Source organism: Dasypus novemcinctus, chromosome 30, assembly GCF_030445035.2.
Source record: "Dasypus novemcinctus isolate mDasNov1 chromosome 30, mDasNov1.1.hap2, whole genome shotgun sequence".
Lineage (NCBI taxonomy): Eukaryota > Metazoa > Chordata > Mammalia > Cingulata > Dasypodidae > Dasypus > Dasypus novemcinctus.
In genome coordinates this window covers 5,499,590-5,515,466 of record NC_080702.1, presented here as the reverse complement: position 1 = coordinate 5,515,466, position 15,877 = coordinate 5,499,590, and the positions used below count along the sequence as shown (strand labels likewise).

At 43.9% G+C, this 15,877-nt stretch overlaps 1 long non-coding RNA gene across 8 annotated transcripts in view; it reads left to right on the top strand.

The window, feature by feature from the left end:
• The window catches only part of LOC105747526 (uncharacterized), a 195,093-nt gene that overhangs the window by 75,326 nt on the left and 103,890 nt on the right, over nucleotides 1–15,877 (top strand). Inside the window, exon 1 of one of the 8 annotated variants that reach the window (XR_009184148.2) lies at nucleotides 10,681–10,842. The exons of 6 other annotated variants lie outside the window; for them this stretch is intronic. This is a non-coding gene — a long non-coding RNA (uncharacterized lncRNA). Of the gene's footprint in view, nucleotides 1–10,680; nucleotides 10,843–15,877 lie in introns of those variants that run through there. One more of the 8 variants, XR_009184147.2, reaches the window with a different exon arrangement.

Below are 15,877 nucleotides of genomic sequence, written 5' to 3'. Positions count from 1 at the left end.
CCCTAGAAGCCTGCCCCAGGTGTGCATTCTCCCAAATGCTCTCCAGAACACCCTAAACCAGTAACTCTCCCCTACCTTACTGCCAAAACAACATCCTGAACTTTGTAGTTTCAAGCAGGTACCTTCAGATACCCAGATGTTACCCGGTCCCTCCCCAAATGTCCCCCCCCCCATTCCATGAATAGTCCAACCCACCCTCCTCACTCTACCTCACACACAGACCATCCCTGTAGTGTCACTTCACCACTGACATGCCCATCCACTGAACAACTACATACTTCTACCTTATCATAGATTTTTTCCCATATGGGCATTTGCTCACAACTTTCTTCTCCCTGTCTCTTGTAAACCTGTCTTCCAGATTCTAGCTCTGTGAGTCTGCTCAATTTATTTAGTTCACTGAACTAAAATTTATTTAGTTTACTTATTACACTGAGATCACGTAATAATTGTCCTTCAGTGCCTGTCTTAGTTCACGCAACATAATGTCTTCAAAATTCACCCATATCATCCCATGTGTTCTTACTGCATTCCTTCTTACAGCTGAGTAATATTCCATTGTATGTATATACCACAATTTGTTTATCCACTCATTGGTTGATGGACTTTGGGTTGTTTCCAAATTTGGCAATAGTGAGTGATGCTACTCGCAACATTGGTGTGCGTATATCTGTTTGTGTCTCTGCTTTCAGTTCTTCTGGGTATATATCCAGCAGTGGGATTGTTGGATCATATGGTTGTTGTATAGTTAGCTTCCTGTGGAACAGCCAAAATGTCCTCCACCATGGCTGTACCATTCCACATACCCACCAGCAGTGGATGACAGTTCCCATTCCTCCACGTCCTCTCCAACATTTGTAATCCACTGTTTTTTAAAAATCATTGCCCGTCTAATGGGTGTAGATGATATCTCATTGTACTTTTGATTTGCATTTCCTTAGTAGTGATGTTGAACATCTCTTCAAGTGCTTTTTAGCCAATTGTATTTCTTCTTTAGAGATGTGTCTGTTCAAATCACTTGCCCATTTTTAAAACGGGTTGTTAAGTTTTTTATTTTTGGGGTATAAGTGTTCTTTATATATGCTGGATACTAGGCCTCTATCAGATATATGGTTACCAAATATTTTCTCATATTGTATAGGCTGCCTTTTCACTTTCTTGACAAACTCCTCTGAGGTACGTAAGTTTTTTTTTTTTTTTTTTTTTTGAGGAGGTGTAGGATTCCTTTATATATGCTGGATATTATTTCTTCTTTGATGTCCTTTAACAGTGTTGTGTAGTTTTCTGTGCGGAAGTCATTTCCATCTTGGGCTATTCAGTTCGTCTTTCTTCTTTCATCAGTGTAGGCTGCCTGTCTGTTTCTAGGAATTTGCCCATTTCCTCTGAATATCCTTTTGGTTGGCATAAAAGTTTTCAAAGTATCCTTTTATGATACACTTTATTGCTGTGGCATCAGTGGTGATATCTCCTTCCTCATTCTTATTTTATGTATTTGCATCTTTTTTTTTTTGTTAGTGTAGCTAAGGGTTTGTCAATTTTATAGATTTTCAAGAACCAGCTTTGCTTTTGTTTATTGTTTTTAGTGTTTTTTCCTAGTGTTTTCTTATTTTTTATTTCATTTATTTCTGCACTAATCTTTGTTATTTCCTTCTTTCTGCATCATTGGGGTTAGTTTGTTGTTCTTTTCAAGTTTCTCCAGGTGCGTAGTTAGGTCTTTGATTTTAGCACTTCTCTTTTAATACAGGCATTTAAGGCTGTGAATTTCCTTCTCAGTATAGCTTTTGCTGCATACCATAGGGTATGGTACTTTGTGTTGTAATTTTCACTTGTTTCAAGGTAGTTACTGATTTCTTTTGGAATTTCCTCCTTGACTACTGATTGTCTAAGAGTGTGTTGTTTAACTTCCATATCTTTGTGCCTAATCTGCTTCTGTGCCCCTCGCTGATTTCCAGTTTCATTCCATTGTTGTCAGATAAATTATTTTGTATAATTGCAGTCTTTTGGAATTCACTGCGAGTTGTTCTGTGGCCTAGCACGTGGTCTATCCTAGAGAGTGATCCACGTGCACTTGGGAAGAATGTACATTCCAGTGTATTTGGGTGTAATATTCTGTATATGTCTATCAGGTCCAGATCCTCTAATATATTATGCAAGGTCTTTGTTTATTTATTGATTCTCTGTTGAAATGTTCTGTCTAATGTTGTTAATGGTGTATTAAAGTCCCCCACAATAATTGTAGAGCCATCAGTTACTCCACTTGGTTTTTCCAGTGTTCGCCTCATGTATTTTGAGGCACCCTGGTTAGGTTTGTAAATGTTTATGATTATTCTTTCTTCTTGAGTGATTTCTCCCTTTATGAATATATTGTGTCCTTTTTTCTCCCTTACAATAGTTTTGAATTTAAAGTCTATTTTATGTGATATTAGTATGGCTGGTCTTTGCCCTTTTCTGATTGTTTGTATGTAAAATTGTTTTCTATCCATTCACTTTTCATCTCCTTGTGTCCCTAGATCTAGTGAGATTCTTGTAGGCAGCATATGGATGGGTCATATTTCCTTATCCATTCTGCCAATCTCTTGATTGGGGAATTTAAGCCTTTAACATTCAGTGTTCTTACTGCCAAGGAATTATTTATATTAACCCAATTTTGTATAGGTTATGCATGCCAAATGTTTTTAGGAATAAAAAAAAAATTTTTTTTTTTTTTGAGGCATTGGTGATGTAACCCAGGACCTCATACATGGGAAGCAGGCACTCAACCACTGAGCTACATCCACTTCCCTATACCATATGTGTTTATTTCTCTTTTTATCTTTTCAGTTATTCTTACACTGTCTTCTCCCTCTTTCTCTCCTGTTTTTTCCTTTCATCCTGCAGAACTCTCTTTCGTATTTCTTGAAGGGCAGGTTTATTATGGACAAACTCTCTTAGTTTCTGTTTATCTATTAATATGTTGAATTCTCCCTCATTTTTGAGTGCCCCTTTGCTGGATAGAGAAATCTTGGCTGGAAGTTTTTTCCTTTTAGCACCTTAACCATGTCATACCACTGCCTTCTTGCCTGCATGGCTTCAGATGATGTAGCAGTTTGATATAATTGATGAATTCCAAAAAGGAATACTGGATTGTGTTTGGAGTCTGATCTGTACCTGGGCATGATTGAGTTATGATTAGGGCATTGAGTCAGATGAGAAATCAGCACCTAATCTTATCGAGCTTCCCTTGTATGTGATGGATCTCTTTTCTCTTGCTGCTTTTAATATTCTCTCTTTGTCTTAAGCATTAGACAGTTTGAGAAGTACATGTCTTGTGTTAGGATTTATGTTTTCATGTGCTGCACTTCCTGGACATGTCCATCCATGTCCCTCAATAGAGTTGGGAAATTTTCAGCCATTATTTTCTCCAACATTCCTTTTGTCCCGTCTCCCTTCTTTTCTCCCTCTGAGCTGCCTGTAATGCATAAGTTGTGGATTTTGTGTTGTCATTCAAATCCTTAAGTCCCTCCTGGAGTTTTTAAATCTTTATTTGTTCTACTATCTGATTTCAGATGTACTGTCTTCAGATGTACTGACTCTCTTCTCTGCCTTTTCAAATCTGCTATTATGTGCTACTGGTATGATTTTGATTTCCTGCATTGTGCCATTTGCCACCCTTGTATATGGCATCTTTTTAGGTATGTTTACAATTTCTTTAGTATGTTCCCTCAATGTTTTCTTAATATCCTTAATCTCTTCTTTCACTTTATAAAGTTGATTCATGATATTTGTTTGCGCATCCATATTCTGTATCTCTTCCTGTTTTTTAGTTTGTCATTAGACTGGGTCACATCTTATTTCTTAGTATGGCTTACAATTTTTGTTGCTTTGTAGGCATCTAATTATCTTGATGGGTTTATTCAGTTGGTTAGTTTTTCTTTCTTCTCTAGAGTTATATTTTGTTCTTTTTATGCGTTGTAAGGTTTCATTTTGATTCTTCATTCCTTTTATTCTGTTTCCTTGATAAAAAATACGACCAGAGAAAAGGAAAGATATAAGAATAGAAAAAGAAAAATAGTAGTAGTAATAATGATAAAAGGTAGAAGGGGTGCTGTAGAAGACCTAGGAAAATAATTTATATGAGTAAAAAATCATAAGTACAGAAGAATAAGGTTTAAAAAGTGGAATATAGAAAATGAAATGAGAAATAAAATAGAGAAAAAGATATAGAAATAATTCGAAGCTTGGGATGATGAAAAGAGAGGAAAAGAAAATAGAATAGGAAAAAAAGAAAGTGAAAAAAAAATAAGGAAAGGAAACAGAGAAAAAAGAGATAAATAAAAATTCAGAAATATTGGAGCCCAAACAAAAAGTGGTGGGATGAATGAAAACAAAAGTAAACAAAAGATAGAAAAAGGAAGGAAAGAAAGAAACATTGTAGGTAGGAAAAATAAGTAAAAGTAAAAAAGGGGGGACAAAGAAAGGGGAAACATAACAAACGAAAGAAAATGGCAGCAACAACAACGAAACAACGGAGGAAACACTGCCTTCCATTTGGGCCCCTAAGGAGCTTCTCAGGCTGCTGGTGTTCATCATTCATCCTACAGCCTGCCCTCTGAGGGTGATGATCTAGGTTTTTGCAATTACAGTTTAAAAAGTTAAAATTGAAAAAAGAAGTTTTGTTTTTCTTTTTTAAAGAAATAACAGATCCAGGAAAGCCTAAAAAAAGAGAATATCTGTATGTTCCTTGTCATAAAGTACAAGCTGGATGCTTGACAACCAGGTGGCTCCTGCTCTTGATTGACCTGGGAATCAAACCTGGGGCCTCCTATATGCAAGTCAGGAATTCCTCAACTGAGCTGCCTTGTCTCCTTAGGTTAACTGGTCTTTAGAGAGCTAGCTGCCACCTTTCCCAGGTGTGTTTAGACTTGTGTAGCTTGCTCGAGTCCTGCTGATGAGGTGCCTGTGCCCAACCCCTCTCCACTGTCATTGCTTTCTCACCCCAGGTGGGCAGCTGGGTGTTACAGCCGGCCTGAGGGGAACCCCCCTCCCTTCTCCCAGTCAGGTCCGGGTACCCTATGAGATTCAAAGGTGCCGTTGCTAGACAAAGTCACCACAAAGAAACCCCCTGGCTGTGCCAGACCCCTCTTCCTCCCAGGACACGCCCCCTCCCTGTCCCTTGGCAGCAACAAGCCAGGGGCCATGCAGTTACTTGCTGTGATTGTGGGGTATATGTGCTGTTTCCAGACACAGGGGTAAGCAACTCAGTTTTCTTTATCTTTCTAGTACTTTCCTAGATGACTCAGGGCACCTTCCTGTTCAATATATATCCAGAGCAGCTTCTCTAGATAGGTCTCTGTCTTCTCCCCTTTTTTTCTTAGAGGATACGTCTCTGGATTTTCATGCTGCCTCCACCCTCTGTCACCACAGAACTCATGCTTCATCCTTAACTCTCCAATATTTCCTTCTTATTCAGAAATTTATGGATACTCTTAGGCTAAAATCACCTTGTTTCCACAAACCTTAGGTGAAATTTTTGTGTCATGGTCATCTGCGGTTTGTAGAATCAAAGCCTTCAAACATGGATATCTATTTTCTACCTTGTAAATTTCTAATATTCTAAATAAGAAATTTTCTGAATTTCTACCATCTAATTTCTAAATTTGGAGTTCAGAAATAGAGCCTCATGTCTATAGATGTATGGTGGAAAGAATAGTCTTTAATAAATTGGGAAAGAATGGACTTTAACAAATTGTTCTGGAAGAACTGGCTATTCATAGGCAAAAGAAAGAAGGGGACACCTGTCTCTCACCCCATATTCAAAAAATTAACTCACAATGCTTAAAAAACCTAAATGTACAAACCAGGACTATAAAACAAGAAGAAAAATAAAACATTAAGAAGCATCTTCAGATGATTATATTCGGCAGTGTTTTCTTAGGTTTGACACCTAAAGCACAAGGAACAAAAGAAGGAAGAGCTCAGTGGGACCTTATAAAAACTAAAAATTTTGTGCATCAAAAGGCCTTACCATGAAAGTAAGAAAGAAAATTTATTAGTGTAAGAAAATACTTGGAAATGACATTATCTAGTAAGAGTTTAATATCCAAATTATCTAAAGAAATCCTACAATTCTGGCATAAAAAGACAAGTAACCTATTTAAAAACGGGAAAAGTCTTGGGTAGACATTTCTCCAACGAAGATATAGAAATGTCCCAAAAGCACATGAAAAGATCCTAGAAATCATTAGCTATTAAGGAAATGCAAATCACAACTACAATCTGATACCAGTTCATACCCATTAAAAAGACAACTACTAAAAAAACGGACAGTTACAAGGGTTGGAGAGGATGTGGATAAATAGGAATATTCATCCATTGGTGGTGGTAAAAAAAAAAAATAGTTGTAGTTGCTGTGGAAGACTGACAGTTACTCAGAAAATTAAATATAGAATTACCATATGAACCAGCAATCCCACCAGGATGGAACCAGGATCTGAAAGCAGTTCCCACTCTAAGCCTTAGGCCTCTTGGCATTTGCACCACAGCTTTGAAGAACTCCATGGTGCTGGCCTTCTCTGGCTGAAGTTCCTTTAGATTCACATGGTCAGAGTCTAAGTCACCATTTTAACATTTTTTGTTCTTAGAAAAATAAAATATTTTATGTAAGCGTCATTACTCCAACAGTGATGCCCCAACTTTCATTCAGAAGATGAAATTTTCTCACTTTATCTTTTTCCTTTGCCCTGACACATTTTTGAAGATTTCTACTAGGTCATGGCTGTTAGCAATAGGATTCTACTTTTTTTTTTTTTACCTAGGAAAGTATTTATTCCTAAGATTTGATGCATAATGTCTCTAAATACAGAGAACTTGAATATGTAGTGTTGGAATTTTTTAACATTATATATTACAAGTAACTGTCTTTTTAGTTGCATGACTCTTCAGAATTTTTTTTCTGTAATTCTATCATTGTTTTTATGGAGGTAATTGTATTTGTTTATTTAACTTTCTTTCAATTCTTTGAAAACTAATACAGGTTGAACATACTTTGCCTAGATAATACTTTTAAAAATACTTTTTATTTCCTTTTCAAAGACACATAGATCACACAAAACGTTACATTAAAAAATATAGGAGGGGGAAGTGGCCGTGGCTTGCTTAAACAGTTGGGCTCCCGTCTACCATATGGGGGCCCTGTGTGGGCATCCCGGGGCCTTCTTGTTAAAACAGGCTTGCTGGCAAGCTGGGATGTGCTGCCAGTCCGGGTGCCGCAGCGTGCCGCCCAGCCCGCATGGCCACGGAGTGCCACCGGCCCCCAAGCGCCACAGAGAGCTGACTTAGCAAGTTTACACAAGAAAAAGGGAGACAAGCAAAAAACCAAAAAACCAAAACACAGAAGAACTTGCAGCGAATGGACAGAGAGGAGACAGCAAACAAGCCACAATGGAAGGGGAATAAATAATTTAAAAAAACACACATTAAATACCGACCCAGAAGTACACACTGTGAATGGACACAGAGCAGACAGCTCACAAAATGCTACGGGGGGTGGAGATTAAAAAAATACATTATTCTAAAAAGACAAAATAGGTTCCCAGATGCCCCACTCCCCACTCCCCCCACCTTTCCCACATAAAGAGGTTCTTTCATTAGAGTGGTACATGCATTGCATTTGATGGATACATTTTGAAGCACTGCCAAACAGCATGGACTATTATTTAGAGTAGTTTACACTCTCTTCCAACCCATTCAGTGGGTTATGGCAGGATACATAATGTCCTGCATCTGTCCCTGCAATATCATTCAGGACATCTCCAAGTCTCAAAAATACCCCTGAGTCCAGTCAGTGACATAATTGCTTCCGTTGCTAGAGTCACAATAATTCTATAGTAGAATATCAGTTCCATTCTAGTCCATATTTTATTCCTCTATCCTGAGGACCCTGGGATGGCGATGCCAAGTCCTTCTCTTGATTGAGAAGGGGCTTCTTTCCCACGTGGCTGGTGGATGTGACTCTCATGACCGCAGCTGTAGGCTCTCTTGGTTCCTTGGTGTGGTGGTTGTCCATCCTCACCTCCGTTTCAACTGATCTGGATAATTCCAATGAACTGGAGTATAGGTGCTGCAACACCACAGAGGCTGAGGGCCCAGCTGGCACGTGGGCAGCCCAGAAATCCAAGTCTCCTGTGCATACTGCAATCCCAGCACCAATCACAGGTTCAGAAGAGGCAGTGTAGAAAGTGACTTTTTTTTTTTTTTAAATTTTATTTATTTAATTCCCCTCCCCTCCCCCGGTTGTCTGTTTTCTGTGTCTTTTTGCTGCGTCTTGTTTCTTTGTCCACTTCTGTTGTCGTCAGCGGCACGGGAAGTGTGGGCGGCGCCATTCCTCGGCAGGCTGCTCCCTCCTTCGCGCTGGGCGGCTCTCCTTATGGGTGCACTCCTTGCGCGTGGGGCTCCCCTACGCGGGGGACACCCCTGTGTAGCACGGCACTCCTTGCGCACATCAGCACTGCGCTTGGGCCAGCTCCACACGGGTCAAGGAGGCCCGGGACTTGAACCGCGGACCTCCCATGTGGTAGACGGACGCCCTAACCACTGGGCCCAAGTCCGTTTCCCGAAAGTGACATTTGAATCCAACATCATCACACTTAGGAGTACAATTCCAAATTAGGGCCCACCATTAAGGCACTGATCTCTTGAGCTATCTGTGATGACCGTAGGACCAGGGTGTCTTCATAGCCCTTAAGAGCACTACTACCTGGGGTTGTCTAGTATCATCTTTGGCTCTCTATGAGATCCTGCTGAGACATGCATAAGCACGACCCCTCTGATGACCTCACAACTCAGTTTGAAGCCTCTTAGGTCTCTCATTCTATCTTCCAGACTCTAGCTCTCTGAGTCGGCTCAGTTTGCTTAAGTCATATCAGAGAGATCATGTAATATTTGTCCTTTAATACTTGCCTTGCTTCACTCAACATAAGGTTCTCAAGATTAATCCATGTTATCCTGTGTTTCTGTACTGTATTCGTTCTTAGAGCTAAGAAGCATTCCTTTGTATGTGTATACCATATTTTGTTTATGCACTCATTTGTTGAGGGGCATTTAGGTTGATTCCAACTTTTGGCAATAGTGAATAATGCTCCCATGAAACATTGGTGTGTATATATCTGTTGATATCCTTGTTTCCAATTCTTCTAGTTATATACCCAGCTGTGGAATGCTGGGTCACATGGCAGATCTGTAGTTAGTTTTTTGAAGAACAGCCAATCTTTCCTCCACAGTGGATGGATCATTCTACATTCCCACTGTGAGTGGATGAGGGTTCCCATTCCTCCACATCCTCTCCAACGCTTGTAGTCCTCTGGCCTTTAATAGCCATCAGTATATTGGGTCTAAGATGGTGTCTCATTGTAGTTTTGATCTCTTATAGTTAGTGATGTTGAGCATCTTTTCATGCACTCTTTAGTCATTTGTATTCCTTCTTTGGAGAAGTTCTGTTCAAATCTCTTGTCCTTTTTAAAAATGGGTTGTTTGTTTTCTTATTTTTGAGATAAAAGATTTCTTCACGTATGCTAGATATTAGGCTCCTATCAGATATATGGTTACCAAATATTTTCTTTTATTGGATAGGCAGTCTTTTCACTTTCTTGACAGACTCCTTTGAGGTGCAAAAGGTTTTAATTTTGAGGACTTCCCTTTTATCTATTTTTTCTTTTTCTGCTCCTGCTTTGAGTGTGATGTTCATGAACGGATTTCCTGTTACAAGTCCCTGTAGATGTTTCCTTACATTATCTTCCAAGGTGTTCATGGTCTTGGCTTTTGTATTTAGAGCTTTGATCCATCTTGAGTTGATTTTTTAGTAAGGTTTGAAATGGTGTTGTCCTCTCAGTCTTTTGCATATGGATATCCAGTTTTCCACCCACCAATTTTTGAAGAGGTCGTTCTCTCTCAGCTGAGTGGGCTTGGTGGCCTTGTCGAATACCAGGTGACTCCGTATATGAGGATCTGTATAAGAACTCTAAATTCAGTTCCATTGGTCAGTATGTCTATCCTTGTGAGAACACCATGCAATTTTTGACCCCTGTTGCTTTACAGTATGTTTTAAAGTCAGGTAATGTGAGTCCTCTGATTTGATTTTCCTTTTTCAATAAGTCTTTTACTGTTCTGGGCCTTTTGCCCTTCTGAATACATTTCATAGGTAGTTTTTTCAATTCAGTAAAAAATGCCGTTTTGATTTTTATTGGGATTGCGTTGTCTGTAGTTTAGTTTGGGTAGGATAGCCATGCTAATGATATTTATTCTTCCTTTCCATGAACAGGAAATATTCTTCCATTTATTTACGTCGTCTTTGATTTCCTTGAACAGTGTTGTGTAGTTTTCTGTGTACGTCATTTACAGCTCTAGTTAAAGTTATTCCGATATATGCGATTTTTAAAATTTACTATTTTAAATCATAGTTTTTTTCCTTCATTTCCTCCTCAGATTGGTCATTACTGGTGTACATAACTGTTGTGATTTTTGCACAGGTGGTGTCCCGCGGGCAGGTTCGACAGTACCATGACTGGGCGCCTGGCGCTGTCCGTCAAGGGTAGGGCCGCGCTCTCTTAGGGGCGTGGCTTCCTGGAGCGGGGCGGGCCTCATTGGCCCAGGCGCAGGCGCAGAAGCCCCGCCCCTTAAGTCCCGCCCAGTCCACGTAGGTGAGGCTCCTCTCAGAGCTCGTGGTGTTTGGGGAGCGCACGAGGTCCTGCTGGCGTGTTCTGGGGGTGCCCCCCAGGACCCCGAGGGCAGGAGGGACGTGTTGTCAGCCGGTGTGTGGGGCTGCAGGAGCGCTTAAGGGCCCCGCCTGTGTTCCCACCCACGGTAGCGGTAAGTTTGGGGACCCGACTTGGCGTCGGGGCGGGGCGCAGGCGGGCGGGACCCCCAGAGGCGCGGAAAAGCGGGCGAGCGAGCCTCCCCTTGCTGCGTCGAGGGGGCGCCCGTGCCGCGCCCCCTCAAGTTCCTGCTGGCTCGCCTGCGGGGCGCGGGGGGCGGAAAGTTGTCCGCGGCGCCCGGGTCCTGCGCGGTCTCAGGGCCTGTTGGGTCTCAGGGCCGCGCTGGGTGGGGGGGGGGGGGGCTGGTGTCGCTGCTTCCAGGGACGGGGGCGCGGTTCAGGGTGCAGTCGGGGGTCCCAGCCTAGCCTGGCTGGCCTGTGGCGCGGGGCGCCGTGTCAGAATAAGGGTCCCGTGGCCCACGGGAAGGGTGGCCCGCCCCACCCCCGCCCTCCTTCCTGCCCCCCCCCCCACGGACCCTCCTAATCCCCCCCTCCTGTCCTTCCCATGGCCCCTCCTACAACCCCTTCCCCCACTGTTCTTTCTCTCCGAGAAGGTCCCTGTTCTCCCAAGGTCCCTCCTTCCCTTCAGGGTCCCTTCCCCCCTGAGACCGTCTTGCCTTCCCCATGGTCCCTCCTCACCCCCAAAGCCTCTCCTGTCCCCTCCAAGGTCCCTCCTCTTCCCCCCACAGGTTCTCCTGTTCCTGGATGGTCCCTCCTGCTCTGTCATGCTACTTCCACCCCTACAGTTCCTCCTGTCACCCCCACTGTTCCTCTTGTCCTCCCCCCTAAGGTCCTAGTCGCTCAGAGGTCCCTCCTCCCCCCCATGGTCCTTCCTCCCCCCTTCCCTCCGGCCTCCCAGGCTCCCTTCACCCTCATGGTCACTCCCACCTCCCCAAGGTCCCTTCCCACCAAGGTCTTTCCTCACCCTCGAGGTCTTTCCTGCCCCTTCCAAGTTCCTCCTCCACCCCTACCTTTCCTCCTCCCCTCAGTTCCTCCTGCTTCCCCAGGGTCCCTCCTGCCCCTCTACCATCTCTCCTCTTGCCTCATGGTCCCTCCTTCCCCTCATGGTCCCCCCCCATTGTCCCATCTGCCCCCCACAGTTCCTTCGCTCCCCAAAGGTTCCTCCTGTCCTCTCCAACATCCCTTTTGTCCCCCCCCCAGTCCCTCTTACTCCCCCCAAGATCCTTCCTGTTCTGCCAGGCTTCTTGCACCCCCACAGTTCCTCCCACCTCCCTAGGTCCCTCCCTCCCCCCCATGGTCTCTCCTCGCCCCAAAGTCCCTCCTCCAGCCAACATTCCCTCCCACCAAGGACCCTCCTGCCACCCCATGGTCTCTTCTCCCCCCCCCCCACCAACCCCACAGTATCTCCAACCCCTCAAAGTCCCTCTTTTCCCCCCACCAGTACCACCTACTCTGCTGCAGTCCCTTTATTCCCACAGTTCCTCTCGCCTCCCCATGGATCCTCCCCCTCAAGGTCCCTCCTTCCACCTCCATGCTCCCTCCTTCCCCCTAGTGCTCCCTTCCCCCCAGTGCTCCCTCCTCTCCCCCCATGCTCCCTCTTACACCCCACGGCCCCTCCTGCCCACCCATGACCTCTCCACACCATGGTTCCCCCGCCCCCTCCCGCCCCCCATGCTCTCTCCACTCTCCCATTCACTCCTGCCTCCCCACAGTCCCTCCCCTCCATGGTCCCTCTTCTTGCCCAGTGCCCCCTCTCCCCTTCCAAAGTCCCTCTCCCTCTCCTGTGGTTTCCCTCCTCCATGATTCCCCCTGATTACCCTGCCCATGGTCTCCCCCGCAAAGTCTGTCCCTCCACATTCCCTCCTGCCTCCCCTTGGTCTCTCCTGCCCCCCACAGCCCTTCCAGCCACCCCATGACCCCTCCTCCCCTCCATGGTCCCTGCTCCCCTCCATGGTCCCTTCTCCCCCTCCACAGTGCCCCTTCCCTCCCTGAGTTCCCATGGTCCACCCCTTTGCCCCTCCCTCCGCCCTCCTGACCCTCCCAAGTGCCTGGGTCCTTCCCCTTTCAGCGACCCCTTTGCAGGTCCTACACTTCAAATTTTCCTCTGGAGCCAGGCAGAACCTGCTTGGCTTTCTTCTGCACCTGGGAAGTTAAGGCTCAGGGCCTGGCCTGCAGCAGCTGGCTCTTAAAGGGGTTACTGCTGAGGAGAATTGATCGCTCCCAGGGGAAGGGCTCCTGGGAAGGCTCAGGGGGAGCATGACTGACACCTGGTGTGTGCCTTCAGGGAGCCCAGTGAATGGGGACCCCTCCCGGGAGGGGCCTCTGGGTGCAGGTTTGTGTCCAGCCTGGGAGTTTTGCAGGGATCACACCAGTTTGCAACTAAAAGTGTGTATCCTTCCCCAGTGGTCTGCAGGTGTGGGCCCCTCCTCCTCTTAGGCACTTGCATTCTTTGGGTCAAAGCCCTGGTGGGTCACTTGAACCTTTAATTGTGTGTCTTTCCTGTTTTACTCCTTTCTGCTCTCTGAGATTCCACAGGGCAGGTGAGGTCTGGGTTCTAGGGGCCCGCTCCGACTGTGTCCCCTCCTGGCTGTGGCTGCACTAGAAGGCCTGGGACAGCTTCAGCCTTGGCTTCCCTCAGAGCTCCCCATGGTCCCAGGGACACTCTTTTCCTTTTGGTAGTGGTTACAGCTTTTCTTAAAAGTTTGATTTCTTGGAGTCATGCTGGGTGGAAATGGTTCGTGAACTCTTGCTAAGGGTGTAGCTTGCTAGGGTTGGAGGAGGGCAGCTGGCCAGTGGGGGCCACTGGATTTGGGTGCCTGCTAGGACCCTCTGCACAGACTGGGAAAGGGCGCCTGCTGGTCAGGCCACCTGCCCGAGGCTGCTGAGGGAGCCCAGGGGTGTCCTTGACAGGGAGGTGACTGGGTGACTTGGGGACACCATTCTTGCCCTTCTTTGTCTGCCAAGAGCAGTCACCCAGCTGGCCTTAAAGGAGCCAGGCTGCAGAGGAAGCCTCAGTGTTTACTGTTCTCAGCCTCTTAGAAGAGTTGTTCCCATTCTAGGGGAGCAGTTGAGGGCTGTGGAGCAGCTGGTCTTAGAACAGATGGGCTGGACCTTCTCAACCCCCAGCCCCTTCTTTTGTCCCCTGCAGTTCCCCCTGAACTTCTGCAGGTGGTTTTCACAGGGTTGCCACCCTGGAAGGGGGAAAGCCAGGCAGGGCTACTGGGTGCCCTGTCACTTCCATGCAGATGACCACACTGTTCTCCCAATGCACTGTCACTCAGCAGTCCGTAAGTATGACGAGGAAGAATATGATGCTACCATCAGTGGGGAAATTCAGGAAGGTTTTATACCAGAACCTTAGCAATGAAATCTTTGGATGAGGATTAACAGTCCTTTTTTTTTTTTTTTCTTAAACAAAATAATTTAATGATATATGTGTATATTTTTAACAAATCAGTTTTATTGATACTTATTAATAAAGCATACAATTCTTTCAATGTATACCATGCATGGTATTTGGTACAATGACATAGATGTGCATTCATTACCTCAGTCATCATTAGAATATTTTCATTATTTCAATAATAAGAAAAATAAACTAATAAGACAGTTCTTCAGCCCTGTATCTGTTTACCCTGCTAGAAATCACTTCTTTTTCTGGCTGTTCTAGCACAATTATTTATGTATTAAGCAGTTTTATTGAGACATATTCACATACCATACCATCTATCCAAAGTGTATAATCAGTGGCTTTTAGTATAATCGCAATATTGTGCCTTCATCACCGTAAAATTTTTTAGGACGTTTTCAGTACTCTGAAAAGAAAAACCCCACGCCCCTTAGCAGTCCTTCCCCAGCCCTCCATAACCGGAAATCTAACTTCATTTTTATAAACATATTTACATTTTCTATAAATGGAATCATGCAATATGTAGTACTTTGTGTCAGATTTCTTTCCCTTAGCATAAGTAATATTAACATTTTTGTAGTGTTAATATACATTTGTTCAATTTCAAAGAATAGAGTCTTGTATATGCAGTTTTATCCATATTCATATTTCACACATGGTTTTACAATGCTGAAAAATAACTTTTTGGTTACCCATCTCTTTTTTGTTACCTCTTTTCTTGAGTAACAGATCACATGTTAAGGCTCCAATTCTCAACTCTTCAGTGTAACCTCACTTTTAAAATTTTAAACCTTATTTTGTAAATTTAATAATTGACTATGTAAGCAATAGTTTCTTAAAAAAGAAAATACTGTTGAATGAAGATATACATTTCTAAATTAAATATATTGGATACATATAAATTGTTTTCAGTCATACATTACAATATATTAGGTTCATAGTAATCCAATCCAGTCATATAGTATTTGTCCTTTTGTGTCTGGCTTGATTCCCTCAACATAATGTCCATTAGATTCATCCATGTTGTTACATGCTTTCTGACTTCATTTCTTCTTACTGCTGCATAATGTTCCATCATGTGAATACCTCAATTTGTGTATCTTTTCATCAGTTGATGGACACCTGGGGTGTTCCCAACTTTTCACAATCGTGAATAATGCTTCTATGAACATCTGTGTGGAGATGTCTGTGTCCCTGCTACAGTTTTTCTGGGTATGTACCCAGTAGTGATAATGCAGCATCATGTGGGAAGTTTATATTCAACTTCTTTAGGAACCACCAAACAGTCCTCCACAGTGGCTGTATCATTCTACATTCCCACCAACAGTGATTAAGTGTTCTGTCTGTCCACGTCCTCTCCAGTACTTGTGGTTCTCTTTCTGTGGCAGGGGAGGATCACTGGAGTGGGATGTCAGTGACAGGGGATAACATGGCAGGAAGCTCACCTGGGCATACATGTAAGGCATGTAAATTTATGTTCATGGGGCATTGCCATGGTGGATGGAGATTCATAAAGTAACTGAAGGAATATCAAATTGCCATCTAGGGAGCTCTGCCACATTCTCTAAGACATCAGCCAGAATCCCCCGAGTACAGGGGCAATGACTAGTGAAGGAGGATGTTCTACTAATGGACACTTGATATTGATGACTGTGCTTATGAACCTTTACACCCGAAATCAAAACTTAGCCTAGTATTATAGGGTGTCTAAGAATTGCCTC